Source organism: Mustelus asterias, chromosome 11 (genome assembly GCF_964213995.1).
Source record: "Mustelus asterias chromosome 11, sMusAst1.hap1.1, whole genome shotgun sequence".
In the NCBI taxonomy this organism is placed as follows: Eukaryota; Metazoa; Chordata; class Chondrichthyes; order Carcharhiniformes; family Triakidae; genus Mustelus; species Mustelus asterias.
The window spans coordinates 16,111,370-16,132,521 of NC_135811.1; the positions used below are offsets into that span (position 1 = coordinate 16,111,370).

General features: G+C 41.8%; 1 protein-coding gene across 11 annotated transcripts in view; it reads left to right on the forward strand.

The window, feature by feature from the left end:
- Positions 1-21,152, forward strand: part of add3a (adducin 3 (gamma) a) — a 238,662-nt gene that overhangs the window by 73,471 nt on the left and 144,039 nt on the right. Inside the window, exon 1 of one of the 11 annotated variants that reach the window (XM_078223187.1) lies at positions 6,818-7,033. The exons of 9 other annotated variants lie outside the window; for them this stretch is intronic. The gene's annotated coding sequence lies outside the window, so the exon portion shown is untranslated. Of the gene's footprint in view, positions 1-6,817; positions 7,034-21,152 lie in introns of those variants that run through there. One more of the 11 variants, XM_078223181.1, reaches the window with a different exon arrangement.

Genomic DNA, 21,152 nt, shown 5'->3' on the forward strand with positions numbered 1-21,152 from the left:
GTGACCTTTGAGTTTGATGGGTGCTGTCTGAGGAACCTTGGTGAGTTCCTGCAGTACATCTCATACGTGGTACGTTGTTACTGTCCCTCGGTGGTGGAAGGAGTGAATGTTCAGCACCTTTGTCAGCTGCAGCCTAGCCTTGTTGCATTTGGACATGGACTGCTTCAGAATCTGAAGAGTCACAAATGGTGCTGAGCATGAATCATCAGCAAACATTCCCAATTCTGACCTTATGATGGAAGAAAGATCATTGATGAAGTAGTTGAAGATGGTAGGTCTGTACTGCCAGTGGGACCGATAGTGGAGTCTGGGACATTATCTGTAAGGTATGATTCTGTGAGCATGACTATGTCAGGCTAGTACTTGAATAGTCTTTGAGACAGCTGTCCCAATTTTGGCACAAATCCTTGATGCATTGGCATAACCATCGCTGAATCCTCCACTGTAAACATCCTGGGGGTTACCATTGACCAGAAACTGAACTTGACAAGCCACATGAGTATTGTGACTACCAGAGCAGGTCAAAGGTTAGGAATCCAGAGTAATTCTCTTCCTGATCTCTCCAGCACTCCCCCTCCCCCAAAAGAGTCTGTCCACTGTCTACAAGGTCAGGAGTGTAATGGAATACTCCCCAGTTGCCTGGATGAATGCAACTTCAACAACACTCTAAGCTTGACGCCATCCAGGACAAAGCAGCCCGCTTGATTGCTACCCCTTCCACAAGCATTCAATCACTCCTGCACTGATGAATAGCAGCCGTTTATACTATCTATAACGTGCACTGCAGGAACTCACCAAGGTTCCTTAGGCAGCACCTTCCAACCCACCATCTCTGCCATCTAGAAGGACGAGCAGGGTGGCACAGTAGTTAGCACTGCTGTCTCACAGCACCAGGGACCTGGGTTTAAACTCCAGCTTGGGTACTGTCTGTGGAGTTTGCATTCCTCCCTGTGTCTGCGTGGGTTTCTCTGGGTGCTCTGGTTTCGTCCCACAGTCCAAAGATGTGCTAGTTAGGTGCATTGGCCATGCTAAATTTTCCCTCAGTGTACCCGAACAGGAGCCGGAGTGTCGACTGAGGGATTTTCACAGTAACTACTTTGCAGTGTGAATGTAAGCCTACTTGTGACTAATAAATAAACTTTTAAGAGCAGCAGACACCTGGGAACACCACCACCTGGACGTTTCCCACCAAGTCACTCACCATCCTGACGTGGACATATATCACCGTTCTTCATTGTCGCTGGGTCAAAATCCTGGAACTCCCTCCCTAACAGCTATGTGGGTGGACCTACACCTCAGGGACTGCAGCAGTTCAATAAGGCAGTTCACCACCACTTTCTGAAGGGCAACTAGGGATGGGAATAAATGCTGGCCTAGCCAGCAAATCCCACATCCTATAAATGAATAAATGGAAAACAACTGCTGACCTAGCTCCCACTTGCCAACTTGCAATGTCAAAAAACAAAGCTTGAACATTCATTCCTTGGATGTCTCCTTTACCAGTTGAAACGCCTCAGTTTCTGCAGTTTTTCCTAATGACTCATCCTGGATACTAAGCTTTTTCCTACTGTGATCTTATTCTAATGCTTTTAAATTGCTGTAACTCGAGTGAGTGCAGGGGTCTTAGAGGATGGAGGTAGTTGCAATAACTTTTTGAAGGCTCTGTACTTTGCCCAGATTTGGTTCTTGACAATCAAGAGAAAATTTCTTTACCCTCTGTGCATTAACATGAACCTGATCGTCTGATATTGTGACAATCTTCACCAACTGGCTCCTCTTAGAACTACAACAATGTGAGGAACATTGTCAGAGGCTACAGAAGGATATAGATAGGCTGGAAATTTGGGCAAGGAAATGGCAGATGGAGTTCAATCCTGATAAATGCGAAGTGATGCATTTTGGTGGGAATAATGTAAGGAGGAGCTACACGATAAATGGAAGAACCACAAAGGGTGTAGAGACGCAGAGGGACCTGGGTGTGCAAGTCCACAGATCTTTGAAGGTGACGTCACAGGTGGAGAAGGTGATGAAGAAGGCATATGGCATGCTTGCCTTTATAGGACGGGGCATAGAGTATAAAAGTTGGGGTCTGATGTTGCAGATGTATAGAACGTTGGTTCGGCCGCATTTGGAATACTGCGTCCAGTTCTGGTCGCCACACTACCAGAAGGACGTGGAGGCTTTGGAGAGAGTACAGAGGAGGTTTACCAGGATGTTGCCTGGTATGGAGGGGCTTGGTTATGAGGAGAGATTGGGGAAACTGGGGTTGTTCTCCTTGGAAAGACGGAGGATGAGGGGAGACTTAATAGAGGTGTATAAAATTATGAAAGGCATAGATAGGGTGAACGGTGGGAAGCTTTTCCCCGGGTCGGTGGTGACGTTCACGAGGGGTCATAGGTTCAAGGTGAAGGGGGGGAGGTTTAACACAGATATCAGAAGGACATATTTCACACAGAGGGTCGTGGGGGCCTGGAATGTGTTGCCGGGCAAGGTGGTGGAGGCGGACACACTGGGAACGTTTAAGACTTATCTAGACAGCTATATGAACGGAGTGGGAATGGAGGGATACAAAAGAGTGGTCTAGTTTGGACCAGGGAGCGGCGCGGGCTAATTGTTCCTTGTTTCTCGTGGAAGTGGAAATGACTAGGGTTGGGAAGCATTTTCCGATCAGGGCCATTGTGATCTCCTGGACTCGTTTCGATCGCCTCAGGGGGTCGGAGAGGAATTTCCCAGATTTTTTTTTCCCCATATTGGCCCTGGGGTTTTTCACTCTGGGTTTTCGCCTCTCCCTGGAGATCACATGGTCTGGAATGGGGGGGTGGGGGTGAGTTAATAGGTTGTAATGAACAAAGCATCGTAGCTGTGGGGGACAGCTCGGTGGATAGGATATTGGTATGTAGATAGGCTGGAAAATTGGGCGGGGATCCTGGATTCAGGATTCAATCCTGGACCGGGGAGCGGCGCGGGCTTGGAGGGCCAAAGGGCCTGTTCCTGTGCTGTATTGTTCTTTGTTCTTTGTACAAGAACAGTAACACAAACCCCGACAGACACACTGATCAACCAAACCAGTGGTATTCACTAGAAAAATAATGAGGGGAAATTGGAAAATTTTAATCAGGCCCACAAGTAGATTTTTTAGAAAATATTTATGAATTCATTGTGATTTATTTCTTCAAAAATGTATCTTGGTAAGTAAAACACAAAATGATTGAAAAAGATAAACTCATTAACTAATCACAGTGAGCCAAGTATGATCGATCTAAGCTTCGATGTACCTTGAGTATAACGTCTCTATTTTAGCAAGCCCACATTTAGCATTCCTAATTAGTTCCTTTAAAAAAAATGGCAAAATCACTTTCTCAGAAGAAAACATGAGGTTGGGTTATGTTCCTGACCTGTAATTTTTATATTAACCTGGCTGTCTTGAACTTAACTGGCATGGAAATCCTGTTACTAACTCCAAATAACTTGGAAATGCTTTTCAATGTACTTACCTCCTGCTTGCCGCGTCCCTCACCACCTCCCTCCCTGACGCCAACTCCACTGAGTTCTCGATGTAAACAGGAGCTCAGTAGAGGTGCAGCAAGACAATAGGAAACGAGGGAGCAGGAGTGGTAGTGATGGAAGCATTTGGGAGGAAGGTGGTGAGCAGACCGCAGGAAAAACAAGTGGCTGGAGCACCATTTAACTGGATTAAATTTGAGGCAGCAAAACGGAAGCCAGGTCCAGCAGGATTCACAATAAACAGCCAGCTTCTCACTGCAGAACGCATCAGAAATTGTAATTCTATCAAAGTGGCCCATTCAAAGTGTCCTATTCTGGCAGGCGTTTGCCTCCGTAATGACTGTTGCTGCCCCAATTGAGGGGCTGTTCACAACCCCACTGGGTATTGCAATCCTTGACTTGGCAAGCCCTGCATGAGATCAGCCTTGTGGTTTTTCTCTGCATTGCCCCCAGTGCTTCTTTGTGTCTCAGCAACCAGAACTGGATGTCGTACAAGTTGCAATCTGACTGGAGTATACAATTTTGCCACAACTTTCTCTGATGTGTTTTACTGTTCTGGGTGATTTGATTATGAATTCTGTTACAATCTCGGTAACAGACCAGTAATGGCCGCACAGTGGTTAGCACTGCTGCCTCACAGCGTTAGGGACCCAGGTTCGATTTCCGGCTTGGGTGACTGTGTGGAGTTTGCACGTCCTCTCTGTGTCTGCGTGGGTTACCTCCAGGTGCTCTGATTTCCTCCCACAGTCCAAAGACGTGCTCTTTCGGTGCATTGGCCATGCTAAATTTTCCCTCCATGTACCTGAACAGACGCTGGAGTGTGGCAACTAGGGGATTTTCACAGTAACTTCACTGCAGTGTTAATGTAAGCCTACTTATGACAAATAAACTTTTAAAAACCTTCATTGAAAACAAACAAACCTGAAATCTCATTTCTCTACTAAAAGAATGAAGCCATAAGATTCCGCAGATTAAAGCAGAAGAAATGTTACTGTCCAAGATTCAACCAAAACAAATGTTAAATACAATCTTGTACCCTGATATATCTGAAACCCAGAGTTAATGCAAGTTAAACATGAATTAACAAGAAAATTGCTGTCGACTGTAAATAGCATATTAAATGCTAGGTACAATTAAGATAGACCTTCTGAATTGGCTCAATTATCTACTCAGTGTTTCAATCACAAAAATTCTTAAAATCTGTCTTCCATTAGAAGAAGTTCAACTCCTCTCCTCCCAGGAGCTCGCCTGATCCCCAGCAGATAGCAGCACACAACCATCCCAAGTTCCATGGGTGTGACTTCCACCGCAAATGGCACATGTGTGCAGAGTGTCCCCAACTTGGTGTGGATGGCGTAGATCCATGAGTGATACCTTCAAGTAACAGAAACATCTGCATCAACTTTGTTTTTTCATTACTCACCTTCTGGATCTAGCCTTTCTCTTCAGCTTTCATGTGCTGCAGCATTGGACTTGTAGCTTACTGAGCTCGGAGCTCTGAGTCTCATTTTATATAGTTTCAGCCAGTAGCTTTTGGTTTGCAACTCTCAGTTTCAGTCTTAGTTTTCTGACCAACAGGGAGGTTCACTTTGCCTTTTCAGTTTGCGTTCTAGATTGGTTATGTCCTAAAAAGTACAAGCTGTGCCCACAGATTTCATCATGCAATTGATTTCCTGCATTGAACATTTCAGCATTGAGAAGATTTACTAGACCTGGATTGAAAGGGTTATCTTGAGGGAAGGTTGGACAGACTAGACTTGTATCCACTTGAGTTTAGATGTTTAAGAGGTAACTTGATTGAAACATATAAAATCCTGAGGGGTCTTGACAGGGTGGATGTGGAGACGATGCTTTCTCTTCTGAGAAAATCTAGAACTAGGGGTCACTTTAAACATAAGGGATCACCCATTTAAGACTGATGAAGGGAAATGTTTTTTCTCAGCAGGTTGAGAGTCTTTGGAACTTCCTTGCTCGAAAGGCGGCGGAAGCAGAGTCTGAATACTTTTAAGGCAAAGGGGTGAATGGTTATCAGGGGTAGATGGGAGGTTACATTCAGATCAGCCATGATCTTATTGAATGGTGGAGCAGGTTTGAAGGGCCAAGTGGCTAGTCCTCCTAATTCATATGTTTGTATGTAAATAATTGTCATTGTAGCTGTGCAGAGTGGATACGGACAGGATCTGATGAATGAGTTCAATTACTGATTCCAAACTAAACTATTAATTATTATTCTTATACATGATTTTTTTTTTGTCTCCTAGCTGCATGAAAAAATTCAGTAGGTTTTCTAATGTTCCAGTTTCTTATTAAAACATATAATGAAATTCAAATTTTACTGCATTGCGAATCTCCTGAGTTGATGTATGCCAGTGAACCCAAAATGCTCCTCTTTCATTTCGATGCCATTATTTTTGAATGACAGTAAGGACTGAGTAACTGCTGCAAAATGTCATTGTAACTTCCTCTGATATCCACATGAGCTCCAACGGGTCTGTGTTGCTGGCTGACAATATGAACAGGAAACCATGGCTATTTTTTAAAATTCAAGAACCCTTCTTTTGTTTTCCAAACAGCCCATGGCCAATAATGAGGACCCTAGCGCTATCATTTAAATTAGCGTAAATGAAGCAATGAATGTCTCATTATTACAAATAGTCTACATTTGCCAACTGAACCTTGGGTGCACTAAGCATCAGATTTGCAGTTTTAAACTTCATCCCAAAAAGAACTAGTAGAACAATTTTTAGATTTTATTTTCTCTCTTTGGGATATTGTCTCGCCTCTGCTCAGGACCTCTGCTCAGTAGTGTGGTGAGGTTGGGGAGCTCAGGAGAATGGGACATTAAAATAGCTTGCTACAATGCATTGGAGCAGCAAATCTTTGATCTCAAATACTTTATATGCACAAAAAATAAGAATAAGGAACCTTCAGTGACATTTCTGTTAAATTTCAGATGTTGATTACAGTGTTGTAAATTTTGTCTGTACTTCAGTGACTGCTTTATGAAATTTAAATTAAGATTAGTGTAAAACTGCCTTTAAAGCGTACAAGGAAAATATTTCTGATATTTTGCTTTAAATGAAATAGTGATTTATCCTGCATACTTTACTGAGTAGCTTCTGCACTCCGGAAACATGAGATGAACCATTATTATCTTGACCATAATAAATCATGAACTGTTTAACATGCAGCTTGAGAAATCAAATGAACTTTGCTCTACTCCGCCCCTTAACACTCCAGTAAGCTATTCGTGTGGATATGTCATGCGTGTTGCATTCCCTTAATATTCTTGTGTTGGGAGATCAAGCATTTTGCATCGGGCTAAAAGCAGACAGTAAATCACGGACACTGTGCTTCTAATCTCAGTCTGGAACCTGGGAATTTTACTTCACAATCAGTGTGAAGACAAAACTATTGTAAGATGCAGCATAAAATTAGATGCTTTTGGATCCTTTCCATCTCGATGAACAATAATTTGAAGCAGTGTTAAAAAAAGTCAAAGGCTCGCGATTTTCCAAAGAAATTGCAGGTGAATCGAATCATCATTAAGCTGTCTGCTTAAACTTATTGCAATTAATTTGATAATGCTATGTGCTCTGCTACTATTCAGCTATCTTTAACATTTAAAATAACTTTTACTATTTGTCTTTAATTGAAGGAAAATGTCTTTTGCGTGTGTTCCATTGTTGCATACTGTGCTACAAAATATAGTTAACTATGTAATTACTTCGTAAATCAAAGTGGTATCCAGTTGTAGATTTTAAACAAAAGAAGTAGCTAAGTTTGGAATGAATTTTCTCCAAGTTCTTTAACCTGTGTTTATGTGCTCATCTGTAAATTGTTGGTCGGAACAAATGTACAAGTATTTTTCCAACGATTACATTGTACCGTCATTCCTGATTATCATAAGTTAGTACCCAATTTTCTTTCCAGGATTTTACAGAAATATGCAGTTGCATAATCGGTTGATGAAATAAAGTTTGGATGCAAGACCAAACAAATATACTCTGATTTTATCAAACAAAATACTTGCATATTTAAATATGAATTTTTTATTTTGATAAATAGTATTCATTGGTTTCCCCTTCTCCAATTGTCAGTTGCTTTCACAAGTGGTGTGCGTTCATTTTTTTTGCTAAACGTCATTTGGCACATATACCCAAGGTGATCTCATTTAGTAGTAGGAGTTCAACATCTGAAGTTACTTACCAGTCTCTAACTTCTAATCTCTTTAAAAACAACTCTGAACATTTGTTCTGCAGCTAACATAACAACATCAGCTATTTTAACCCAGTGGGTGAGTGTATATTGGTTTATTTAGTTGAAGCTTTTTAAAGTACCCCTTAATTTGGCCGATTTTCTGATAGTGCCTCATTAGTTTATCCTTTTATTTGTTTACAAAGAAGAATGATGCACCCCAACCTCCAAAAGTATAATAGCTTTTGAAAGCTGACTTAATACTCGATCTTTTTATACCACCTGGGACTGATCATCATTCTGTAAGAAGGTTTAAAGAGGCATTGCATGACAGAACCCTATTCTGCGCTATTAACCAATGACCAGAATTGCCATGAGGGGGTGGTAACTACAGTTAAAATTTGTATCACCTTGCTGAGGAGAATGAAAAATAAGTTAAGGGTGAAATGCCTCTGCACCCCATGGTGATTCATGACATCAGGTCAAACATGGGCAAGGGAACCACCTGCTGATGAACTGGGGGTTATCACAGACCACATCCTCACTGTGTGTTGGTGGTGTGATTTGCAGAACAGACTTGGTTAACAACGAACAAGCGTTGTTAATGGTGTGAGATCTCTTCCGTGGCTGCTGCTTCTCTTTTTGCTTCCTGCGCTAGGCATATTACATCAATTTTCGGTGCATACATTAATGCAGCATAGCTCCAGTGCACCAATAGGAATAAATACAAATGCATAACACTCCCCAACTTGCCTGCCACAGGTGCATCTGTCCATGATAGTATCAGTAGGACCGACCACCGCACAGTCCTTGTGGAGACGAAGTCCCATCTTCACATCGAAAGAGACTTTCTACCATGTTATGTGACACTAGCACCATGCTAAATGGGATAAGAGTTCGAACATATCTAGCAACTCGAGACTAGTAACCATCGAATGCTGTGGGCCTGTATCCTCATGGCCCAGCATATCCTCACTCTACCATTACCACCAAGCTAGGGGATCAATCCTGACTTAATGAAGAGTGCTGGAGGGCATGCCAGGAGCAGCAGCAGGCATACCTAAAAATGCGATGTCAATCTGGTGAAGCTACAACAAAGGATTACTTGCGTGCCAAACAGCTTTAGCAGCAAGTGACAGACAGAGCTAAGCAATTCCACAACCAATGGATCAGATCCATGCTCTGCAGTCCTGGCACATCTAGCCAAGAATAGTGGGAGGTGGCACAAATATCCCCATCCTCAATGATGAGGAAACCCAGCACATCTGTGCAAAAGATATGGCTGAAGCAATTTGCTACAATCTTCAGCCAGCAGTGCCTAGTGGATGATCCATCTCTGCCAGGGTCGCTCAACTCCTGACTTCATTACAACCTTGGTACAAAAATGGACAAAAGAGCTAAACTCCAGAGGTGAGATAAGAGCGACTGCCCCTGACATCAAGGCCACATTTGCCTGAGTGCAGCATCAAGGAGCCTTAGCAAAACTAGAGACAAAGGGGAATTGGGGGGGAAAACTCTTTGCTGGTTGAAGTCATACCTTGCACAAAGGATGGTGGTTGTGGTTGTTGGAAGTCAGTCGGTCTTAGCTCCAGATATCACGGTAGGAGTTTCTCAGGAGACCATCCCAGGCCCAACCATCCCCAGCTGCTTCATCAACGACTTTCCTTCCATCATCAGGTATGATGTGAGGATGTTTGCTGAAAATTTCACCAATTGCAATTCCTCATACTGAAGCAGACCATGTTCAATTGCAGCAACACCTGGACAATATCCAGGCTTGGGCTGACAAGTGACAAGTAACTTTCGCACCACACAAGTACCCGATGATTATGATCTCCAACAAGAGAAAATCTAGCCAGGCCCTATTCTCACAACCCCACACATTTACCCTGTTAATCCCCCTGACACTCGGGTCAATTTAGCATAGCCAATCCACCTAACCCGCACATGTTTGGACTGTGGGAGGAAACCGGAGCACCGGATGAAACCCATGCAGACACTGGGAGAAAGTGCAAACTCCACACAGACAGTGACCGAGGCCGGAATAGAACCTGGGTCCCTGGCATTGTGAGGTAGCAGTGCTAACCACTCTGCCACCATGCCGCCCCTCATCCTGGGAATTCTCATTGACTGGAAACTGAACTGGACTAGCCATATAAATAGTGAGGCTACTGAACTGGACTAGCCATATAAATAGTGTGACTATTGAACTGGACTAGCCATATAAATAGTGTGGCTACTGAACTGGACTAGCCATATAAATAGTGTGACTATTGAACTGGACTAGCCATATAAATAGTGTGGCTACTGAACTGGACTAGCCATATAAATAGTGTGGCTACTGAACTGGGCTAGCCATATAAATAGTGTGGCCTGATCAGAGGCTAGGAATCCCGTGGCGAGTAACTCTCCTCCTAATTCCTCAAAGCCTGTCCACAATCTACAAGGCACAAGTCAGAAGTGTGATCCCAGAATGAGTGCAGCTTCAACAGCACTCCATCCAGGATAAAGCAGCATGCTTGATTGGCACCGAATCAACAAACACTCACTCCCTCCAAAACCGACACACAGTAGCAGTAGTGCGTGCCATCTACAAGTTGCACAGCAGACACTCATCAAGGCTGCTTAGACAGTGCCTTCCATACCCATGACAACTACCATCTAGAAGGGCAGTAGATATATGGGAACACCACACTCTGGAAGTTCACCTCCAAGTCACTCACTATCCTGACTTGAAAATATATTGTTGTTCCTTCACTGTTGCTGGGTCAAAATCCTGGAAGTTTAGGGATAGGCAATAAATGCAGGCCAAGCCAGCAAAACCCACATCCTGTGAATGAATAAAAAAATATATAGTCCAAGGAATCCTGCTGGAAAGTGCAGTTGTATGAATGTTAAATGTGACATTGTGGTCATGATGCTACACTACAACCTGAATCCGTAGTGGTAGAAAATGATTGAGGAAATTTAGAAAGGTGATTATTTGTCACCTTGAACTTTGTTTAATTTAGATTTTTGTTCAGAGATCACAAGAAATATTACAATCACTTTATTTAGTCCAGATGGTATAGTCCATTAAAAGAGAATACATGAACAAGGTGGGCTAATTATCCTTAACTAAATGTTTTAAATAATGAATTTAACGGTTTAAATTACATTTGGAGTGTTTATTTTGAGAACAGCCATTTGGCTAGGATTCTCAATTCTGGATGTATTTGTTGCAGTTTTGATCATGTGACTTTTACTGCAGTTTGCAGATGTTACAGCTACCTTATTAGATTTGGACACCCCTCCGTTGAGTATCTTGCTTATGTGTAGGTTTTTAGAAGACATTTTTAAAAATTTCATATTTTTTCATTTGTATAAAAAGCAACCTTGTGTTTTCTTTTGCAAAGGCACAAATTATAAAGCAGGAGTTGTGTCCAATTTATTTAACAATCTTTTCAGTTTTATCAGCTATACACCATTCATTTGTGTACTTGTTATTCATTTATTAAAACACGAGTGTTTTCAGTTGAAAGAGTTGAAAGCATTTTGTTTTAAATTGAGCTTGTTTAACAGAAAAAATCGACTTAAGATTTCAAGTTTTATCAAATGCTTTAAATGGATAATACAACAGAACAGTGCAGTTCACTGGCTGTACACTTTTAAATTTCTACTTGTAGAAATATCTTTTAGAAATATAATTTCATTCTGGTTTTGAAATTTGTTAAAATTGATCCTTTATTTGTGGCTCAACATATTTTGTAAATCTGTCTGCATTCTTGTTCAGCTTTGGACTTAGTAAACCCAGTCCATCCCTGATTTGAAGTTTTAAGTCTTATAGACTCTCTAGGTCTTGTATCTCCTTTCTATCAGTCTGTGTGTTGATCCTGAATTAGTTATATCCTGAGTTTATCTGCAGATATTTAATATATGTGTTAGATCAGAATATTGCTTAAAAAATGAGACATGCTGTCAATAGCCTTTTGTTTTGCACATCAGGAGAGACACAAGAATATCAAATTTCAAAGGGAACAGCAGTTTATATTGCATGAGAAAATTGTACTGATTGATCAAGGTGTTGCCATGGAGAATACACCAGGATACAATCATTTTCCCAAGCTTCTGTTTAAATTCAAAAGAGGCAAGTCGACTCTTGATTTGTGAAGGCATGGCCATGGGGAATGCACCAGGGAACTGTTGTCCCTCCTGCTTTTGTTTAATAGAAAAAAATTGCTTACTTGTACATGCTAGAAACTTTCTGCAAGCAGAAAGAGTGTGTTCAGATTTATGCCATAAAATCTTGGAGAATGAGGGAAGTGAATGTACTATTGCTAAAATAGGTGAGAAGGCAAATGGTGAGGGTGACACAAATGAGCATCCAGAGGGCACCATGTAAGTGAGTGGGGAAAAAACTTGGTGGTTGGAAGATAATGCGGGAAAATGTGAACTTATGCACTTTGTGAGGAGGAATAAAGGAGCTGAATAGTATTTAAGTGAAGAAAGCTGCAGCACAGAAAGATTTGGAATCCTCGTGCTTAAATCACAAAAAGCCAGCATGCAAGTTCAGCAGATACTAGGGAAGGCAACTGGAATGTTGGTCCTTATTTCAAAGAGAATAGAGTATAAAATAGGGAAGTTTTGCTAAAACTATACAAGGCCACACTTGAAATACTGTGAATAGTTTTGGTTCCCCCAACCTACTGGCATTAGAAGCAGTCCACAGAAGGTTCACTAGGTTGCTCTCTGGTATGGAGGGATTTTCTTATGCGGAGAAGTTGAGTAGGTTGGGTTATACTCATTAGAGTTTAGAAGAATGAGAGGTGAGATGTATAGAATTTTCAGGGTTTGACAGGGTAGATGCTGAATCATAGAATCCCTACAGTGCAGAAGAGGCCTATTGAGTCTGCATTGATTCTCAAATAGCACCCTACCGAGGCCCAACCCCCTGCCCTATCCCCATTAACCTTGTGCATTGATCATGGCTAATCCACCTAACCTGCACATATTTGGACTGTGGGAGGAAACTGGAGCACTCGGAGGAAACATAGACAGCGGGAGAATGTGCAAATTCCACACAGACAGTTATCCAAGGCTGGAATCGAATCTGGCTACTTGGCGCTGTGAGGCAGCAGTGCTAACCACTGTGTCACCATGCTGCACACCGGTTTCTGAGGGATTGTTTCCCCTTGTGGGAGAGTTTCGAACCAGATGACATAATCTCAGAGCAAGGGGTCACCCATTTAAGACAGAAATGAGGAGAGACTTCTTAGAGGATAGTGAATCTGTGGAATTGTTTACCGCAGAGGGTTATAGATGCAGGGTTATTAAGTATGGTCAAGGTTGAAATAGGCAGATTTTTAATCAGTAAGGGCATTGAGGGTTATGGGGATAAGGCGGGGAAGTGGAGTTAAGGATTATCACATCAGTTCAGTCATTGATCTTATTGGAGCAGACACGATGGGTTGAATGGCTACCTCTGCTCCAACATCTTATGGTCTTAACAGTTGCAATAGATGATGGTTGTTCTTGTAGGGTATGGAATTCAAGCTCACTTTATGAGGCACAGCTGAGCAGCAAAAATACAACCTGGTTTTATTGATTTAGACAATGCCTTTCACATCCTTGTGACGTCCTCAAGCACTTAATGGTCAATGAATTACATATAATGTAGCCATTTCTGTTTGATGCAGCAGCCATTGTTTTTACACAAGCCCCCACAATTGGCAGTTAGACACTTCGAAATTGCCGATAATAGAAGCAATGGAAGTGCCATTGCACTCTGGATGTATTTTGTCAGCCACCAAATAGTGGGACAAATGTAAATAAGCAAACTTTCAGGGAAGTTACAAAGGTGATAACGAGGAACTTGAATGATCCTAATATAGACTGGAATAGTAATGGTGTAAAAGGCAGAGAAGGAGAAGAGTTTCTGAAGTCTGTTCAGGAAAGTTTGATCAATATGTTTCTCGCCCAACAAAGAAGGAGGCATTGCTGGATATGGTTCTGGGGAAAAGGGTAGGTCAAATGGACTAAGTGTCGGTGGGGGAACATTTAGGAAGGATGATCATAAGGTCAGCTATGGAAAAAAAATCAAGAGTAAAATTTACTTGATTTCAGTGGGGTAAGGATGAACCTAGTCCAAGTAAATTGCAATCAAAGATTGGTAGGCAAAATTGTAACAGACCAATGGGCTATCTCTAAAGAGGTGATCATTGGGTACAGTCAAGGCACATTGCTATGAGAAGGAAAGGTTGGGCAACCAAAGTCAGAGCTCCCTGTTCAATGATAAAAGATGCAAAATTAAAATGAAGCAAGAAAAGGGTTCATATGACAGATGTCTATCAGGCTGATAATACAAGTGAGAACCAGGCTGAATGAAGAAAGTTCAGAGGGAAAGCAACCAAGAAAGCCAAGGAGGAATGTGAGAAGAGACTGGTAACAAACAAAGGGGAATCCAAAAGTTTTCTATTGGCATATGAGTAATGAAAGGATGATTCAAGGGGGTTTGGGGTGGATTCCGGACCAACCTATAAGGGGATCTATGCATGAAGGCAGAAGACATGGCTGAGGTACTGAACGAGTACCTTGCATCTGCCTTTACCTAGGCAGAAGATGCTACCAGTCATAGTAAAGGAGAAGGTAACTGAGATACTAGATGGGTTCATAATTGATAAAGATCAGAAAGACTGGCTGTACTTGAGTCATAGAGTATTAAAGGTATACAGCACAGAAAATGGCCTTTTGGCCCATTGCGTCAGCATTGGTCAAAGACAAACCACCTAACTATTCTAATCTCATTTTCCAACACTTGGTTCATAGCCTTCTATGCCTTGCAAGTGCACATCTAAATACTGCTTAAATGTTTTGAGGGTCTCTACCTCCACCATCCTTTCGGGCAGTGAGTTCCGGATTCCGACCATCCTGGAGTGAAAAAGTTTTTTCTCACATCCCCTCTGAACTTCCTGCCCCTTACCTTAAATCAATGCACCCGAGTCATTGATCCTTCCACCAAGGGAAAAAGTTTAAGATTGATAAGTCACTAGAACTGGAAGGGATGCACCAGAGAATGCTGAAGAAAGAAAGGACAAAGATTGTGGCGATACTAAACAATCTTAATCCCTCTTGTCAGAAAATAGAGGTAGTTTTAAGTAATCTGTTTGTATTGTTCAATATTAGAAATAGGATATAGATTTAAATGAGTTTAATTTAGTGTTTGTGTAAGAAAGAGTTAAAACTTTAGTTAGATTCATGTTAAAGGTGTTTGCATGTATGTGGGATTTGGCTTAATTTCATTTTGTGTCTGTATTGTGCTTAGAGAGTTTATGATATGGAAAGCAAACCAAGCTTAGAGAAGGACTGAGCTGTTCTTTGGCTACTAGAGGCCACCTTTTAAGTTTGAATGTCCTTTTTAGTTTAGTTTTAACTGGGCCTAAGATGGTAGGAGCTTAGCAGCCAGGGAGGAAATAGTTCACTCAGTTCTGCTAGAAACATAAGCAGGACAATGGAGCAATGGGAAGAAAGCAAGTCAGAGAAGCTAAAGAACAGACAGTTCTAGAAATTAGGGGATGTAAAGAGAGGTCAAAGGGACAAAAGGAACTGGAATTTGAGGAACTGAATTTCCTGGAATTCAAGGAAAAGGCAGAGAGAGTGCTCTGAGTTAAAGAGATAGCTGCAGTAACCAGTAGAGAATCAGGCATCAGAGGTAAATCAAATGTTTGGTGACATCACATATAGCCTGTGAAGCAGTAGTGTTTTATTGGTGTGGCTAGTTACCTGAGTGATTGTGTGGAAGCTTGAATGCACATGGTAATTCAAGGCAGGGGAATACTGAAAGGAGAGCTGGAAATCCTGGAAGTGGATCCTTGCTGAATCGGTGGTAGTCATGATGTGGAGTTGCCGGCGTTGGACTGGAGTAGGCACAGTAAGTAGTCTCACAACACCAGGTTAAAGTCCAACAGGTTTATTTGGTAGCACGAGCTTTCAGTGCTGCTCCTTCATCAGGTGAGTGAAGAGTCAATTCACAAACGGGGCATATATAGACACAAACTCAATTACAAGATAATGGTTGGAATGCGGGTCTTAACAGGTAATCAAGTCTTTACAGATGCAGACAATGTGAGTGGAGAGAGGGTTAAGCACAGGTTAAAGAGGTGTGAATTGTCTCCAGCCAGGGCAGTTAGTGAGATTTTGCAAACGCAGGCAAGCCTTCAACATGTCATCGATGAAGATGAACATCTCGCCAAGGCCATCCCCACACCTCCACTACTTTCCTTCAACAAGAGCGCAACCTCAAACAGACCATTGTATGCAGCAAACTACCCAGCCTTCAGGAGAACAGTGACCATGACACTACACAACCCTGCCACAGCAACCTCTGCAAGACGTGCCGGATCATCGACACGGATGCCATCATCTCACGTGAGGACACCATCCACCAGGTACACGGTACATACTCTTGTGACTCGGCCAACATTGTCTACCTGATATGCTGCAGGAAAGGATGTCCCGAGACATGGTACATTGGCAAGACGATGCAGACGTTACGACAACGGATGAATGGACACCGCTCAACAATCACCAGGCAGGAGTGTTCCCTTCCTGTCGGGGGACACTTCAACAGTCAAGGGCATTCAGCCACTGATCTTCGAGTTGGCGTTCTCCAAGGCCGTCTTCACGACACCACGACAACGCAGAATCGCTGAACAGAAATTGAAAGCCAAGTTCCACACACATGAGGATGGCCTCAACCGGCATCTTAGGTTCATGTCACACTATCTGTAACCCCCACGACTTGCCTGGATTTGCAAAATCTTACTAACTGTCCTGGCTGGAGGCAATTCACACCTCTTTAACCTGTGCTTAACCCTCTCTCCACTCACATTGTCTGCATCTGTAAAGTCTTGATTACCTGTTAAGACTCGCACTCCAACTATTATCTTGTAATTGAGTTTGTGTCTATATATGCCCTGTTTGTGAATTGAACTCTTCACTCACCTGATGAAGGAGCAGCGCTCTGAAAGCTCGTGCTACCATATAAACCTGTTGGACTTTAACCTGGTGTTGTGAGACTACTTACTGGTCCTTGCTGAAAACAGCTGAGAGAAATTTTTGTTTGGAAGAAGATTCTAAGATGTGTCTTTCTGAAACTAGTTTGGAAACACGTGATAATCATCTGGGGGAGGGTTTAAGGAGAAATCTACTGAAGTTTGATTGGGTGGTATCTGCCACTTGGTTTGAGAGTGAGCTGTGTCTGACCATACACAGTAGGCCTATTGGTTTACAGGGATTGTGTATTTACTGAGAACATTATAGCATTAGATATATTGTGTAACCTGTGTTCTTAAAATCTGTGTACATTTGTGAAGATAAGTAGGAGTAAAGGAGTATGGTATTCTAGTCAAACTTTTCATGTTTAATAATTTTTTTGTTAAAAGCGAATTGGAAGTCCTGTGATTCTGTTCACCCATGTTTCCAAAAAAAGGTAAAAGTTAGTCCTTTGAGCCAAGATTCCATTCTGGGACCTTCCCATCCAGCAGTAACAACAACTGGGATTGTAACACCCTTCAATTCAGGCATGGTGCCAGAGAACTGGAGAATTGCAAATGTCCCACCCTTGTTTAAAAAAGGGTGTAAGGATAAGCTCAACAAACTAGAGGCCAGACAGTTTAACCTCGATGATGGAAAAGCTTTCAGAAACAATAATCCGGCACAAAATTAACAAGTCACTTGGACAAGAGTGGACTAATCGAGGAAAGTCAGCACTCATTTATTAAAGTCAAAGTGTATTTAGCTAACTTGATTTGAGGTTTTTTTGCTAAGGTAGCCAGGAGGGTTGATGAGGGTATTGTGGTGTATTTTGACTTTGAAAGAGGTTTGATAAAGTGTCACATATTAGGCTTGTGAGCAAAGTGGAAGCCCGTGGAATAAAAACAACAGGGCTGACATGGATATGAAATTGTCTTGAGTGACAGGAAACAGAAGTGATGAATGGTTGTTTTTTTTAGACTTGAGGAAGGCAGTGGTGTTCCCCAGGGGTCAGTACTAGGACCCCTGCTTTTCTTGATTATATATTTATGACTTAGATTTGGGTGTATAGGACTCAATGTCAAAATTTGCAGCTGACACAAAACTTGGTAGTAAGACACACAGTGATAAAAAGAGGGCATAGACATACACAAACTGGTGGAATTGTGAACATGTGGCAGATGAAATCTAATGCAGAGAAGAATGATGTCATATGTTTTGGTAAGAAGACCCAGGAGAGGCAGTATAAATTAAAGGGTACAATTCTAAAAGGATGCGTGAACAGAGATCTGGGAGTATATGTGTAAATTGTGACAAAGAAAGAAGGTAGTTAAAATGGCAAACAGGACCCTAAGCTTTATAAAAAGGGGCATAGAGTACAAAGAAAGATTGGGGAGGCAGTGCCATAGAGGTACTGTTGGTAGACTAATAATCCAGAAACCCAGGGTAATGCTCTGGGAACCTGGGTTCAAATCACACTATGGCAGATGGTGAATTTGAATTTGATTTTTTTTTTTAAATTTGGAATTTTAAGTCTAATGACCATGAAACTATTATTGATTGTCATTAAAAAAAACCAAACCATCTGGTTCACTAATGTCCTTTAGGGAAGGAAATCTTTCACTCTTACCTGGTTGGGCCTGCATGTAACTCCAGATTCACAGCAATGTGGTGACTCTTAATGGCCCTCAGGAATGGACAATAAATCTGTCCAGCCAGTGACGCCCATGTCCCATGAACGAATTTAAAAAACGTTATGATGAACCTTTATAAAACACTAGTTCAGCCTCAACTGAAGTATTGTCTAGTTCTGAGCACTGCTCTTTAGGAAAGATGTGAAGACTTTAGACAGAGTGCAGAATAGATTCACGAGAATGGTTGCAGTGTTAAGGAACTTCAGTTTCATGGACAGATCGGAGAAACTGGGGTTGTTCTCAAGGAGGGGAAGTGAGAGGACATTTGATGAGATATCAATGAAATAGGTAGTATGAAACTGTTCCCTTTGTGGGGGAAATCAAGAACTGGAGAACACAGATTCAAGGTGATTGGTAGAAGGACCAAAGGTGACAAGATGAAGAAATAATTTTTACGCAGTGTGGGGTTCGGATCTGGAATGCACTGCCTGCAAAGGTGGTGGAGGCCATTTAATTGTGCAATTCAAAAATGGAATTGGATAAGCACCTGGTGAGAAATTTGCAGGGTTATGGGGAAAGCACAGCATAGGCTGATAGCAGAATTACTCTTGCAGAGAGCCGGTATGGATTTGATGAGCTGAATGGCCTGTAACCATTCTGTAATCTGTTTTGTAGCATTGAATTAGAAATTAATATTGGCCAGAACACCAGGAAAATACTTCTACACTTCTTGGAAAAAATTCCATGGAATCCTTTATATTCACATATGAGATCCAGGCAGATAGAAACTTCAGTTTAATGTTTGATCCAGAACGTGGTACAACTTATCAAACGACATTCTCCCAATATGACACTGAATTGTCAGATGAGATTATATACTCAGGTTGTGAAGTGGGACTTCAGGCTTAGACTTGTGATTCAGGACAGAACCCTGCACTGAGCCAAGATGACTTCTAGTCCAAATTAAAGATTGAGGTAAAATCTTTCTTCCAGCCCAAAAGCATCTGATTAGAATTGTCAATCAATCAATGTCCCCTACAGATAATATGACTAACAGATATTCCCACTTGTCCATATATTATAAGCATCTACTATAATAAAAACAGAAAATGCCAGAAATACTCAACAAAGCAGGCTTCATCTGTAGAGAGAGAAACAGAAGTGTTTCAGGTCGGTGATCTTTCATCAGAACTGGGAGAAATTAGAAATGTAATAGGTTTCAAGCAAGTGAAAGGTAGGAGGAGGGTGGGAAAGAAATGAAGATCTGTATTTTGATGAAAGATTGAAGGACAAAAGAGTTGGTAGTGCAAGGAAAATAGAGTGGTAATGGTACAAGCAAAGAAGGTGTGATTGACAGAATGATGAACAGCTGCCATCTGAAAGCAGAAACATGAGTCAAACCGAAACCTGCAACTCCTCGAGTCTGGAAGACTATAAAGTGCCTAATCAAACTTATAATGATCTACATATCTGCTATTTTTAAAACTGCATATTTTTTATTATTGCCCAATTCAAAGCATTGGAACAACAACAATTTATGTAACGCCTTTAATGAAACACCCCAAAGCACTTTGCAAATTTGTTACAACACAGAAGGAGAGGCCTATCGTAGGCATGTAGCGCTCTGAATGAGCAATGCACCTAGTGTCATTCCCCTGACCTCTCTCCATAACCTTGCATATTCTTCCCTCTCAGACAATGATCCAGTTCCCTCGTGAGCGGCTGGATTGAATCTGCCTCCATTGTAGGCAGTGCATTCCAAATCCTAACCACACGCTCCGTGAAAAAGTTTATCTGCATGTCTATTATTTCTTCTGCCAGTCACCTTAAATTTGTGCCTTCTTGTCCTTGATTCTTCCAACGGTAGGAACAATTCTTCTTTATCTACTCTGTCCAGACCCTTCATGATTTTGGATGCCTCTATCAAATCTCATCTCAAACTTCTCCATTATATCTGTTCTGCACTCTCTCTAATAGCTTCATACTTTTCCTGAAGTGCAATGCCAAGAACTGGACACAATCATCTATATGAAGCTGAACTAGTGTTTTGTGTAAGTTTTTATTCTTTCACAAGATGTTAGCGTTGCTGACTTGGAAAGGAGTTCCAGGATTTGACTTAACAACAGTGAAGGGACAATGACATAGTTCTGAGGGGAACTTGAAGGTGTTGGTGTTCCCATGCATCTGCTGCCCTTGTCTTTCAAGGTGGCACAGGTCACGAGTTTCGAAGGCACTATCAGATGAGCCTTGGTGAGCTGCTGCAGTGCACATTGCTGCCACTGCATTGGTGATGGATGGACTAAATATTGAGGGTGGTGAATGAGGTGCCAATCAAGATGGCTGCTTTATCGTGGACAGTGTCGAGCTTCTTGAGTGTTGTTGGAGTTGCACTCATCCAGGCAAGTGGAGAATATTCCATCACACTCCTGAGTTGTTCCTTGTAGAATGCAGGTGGACTGCATTTGGGGAGTTAGGAAGTGAGTTACTTGTTTCATATTTCTGAGCCCCTGAACTGCTTTTGTACCCATAGTATTTATATGGTTGGTCCAGTTCAGTTTCTGCTCAGTGTTGATAGTGGGAGGTTCTTTGTGTATATATAAATAATTGTGTTGCTCACCTGGGTGCCATGAACAACACTATATTTGAGGGAAGTCTACCATTTATTGGAAGATCTTCTGTCGTCCAGCTGGTTTTTTCTTTCCATGAGGAAATTGATTGAACTGTTGCTCCTTTCTATCACTATCACTTCCTTGATACAGGTATGCATGGAAGAATGCATGTTTCGAGGTGATTTGATTTAATTTATTA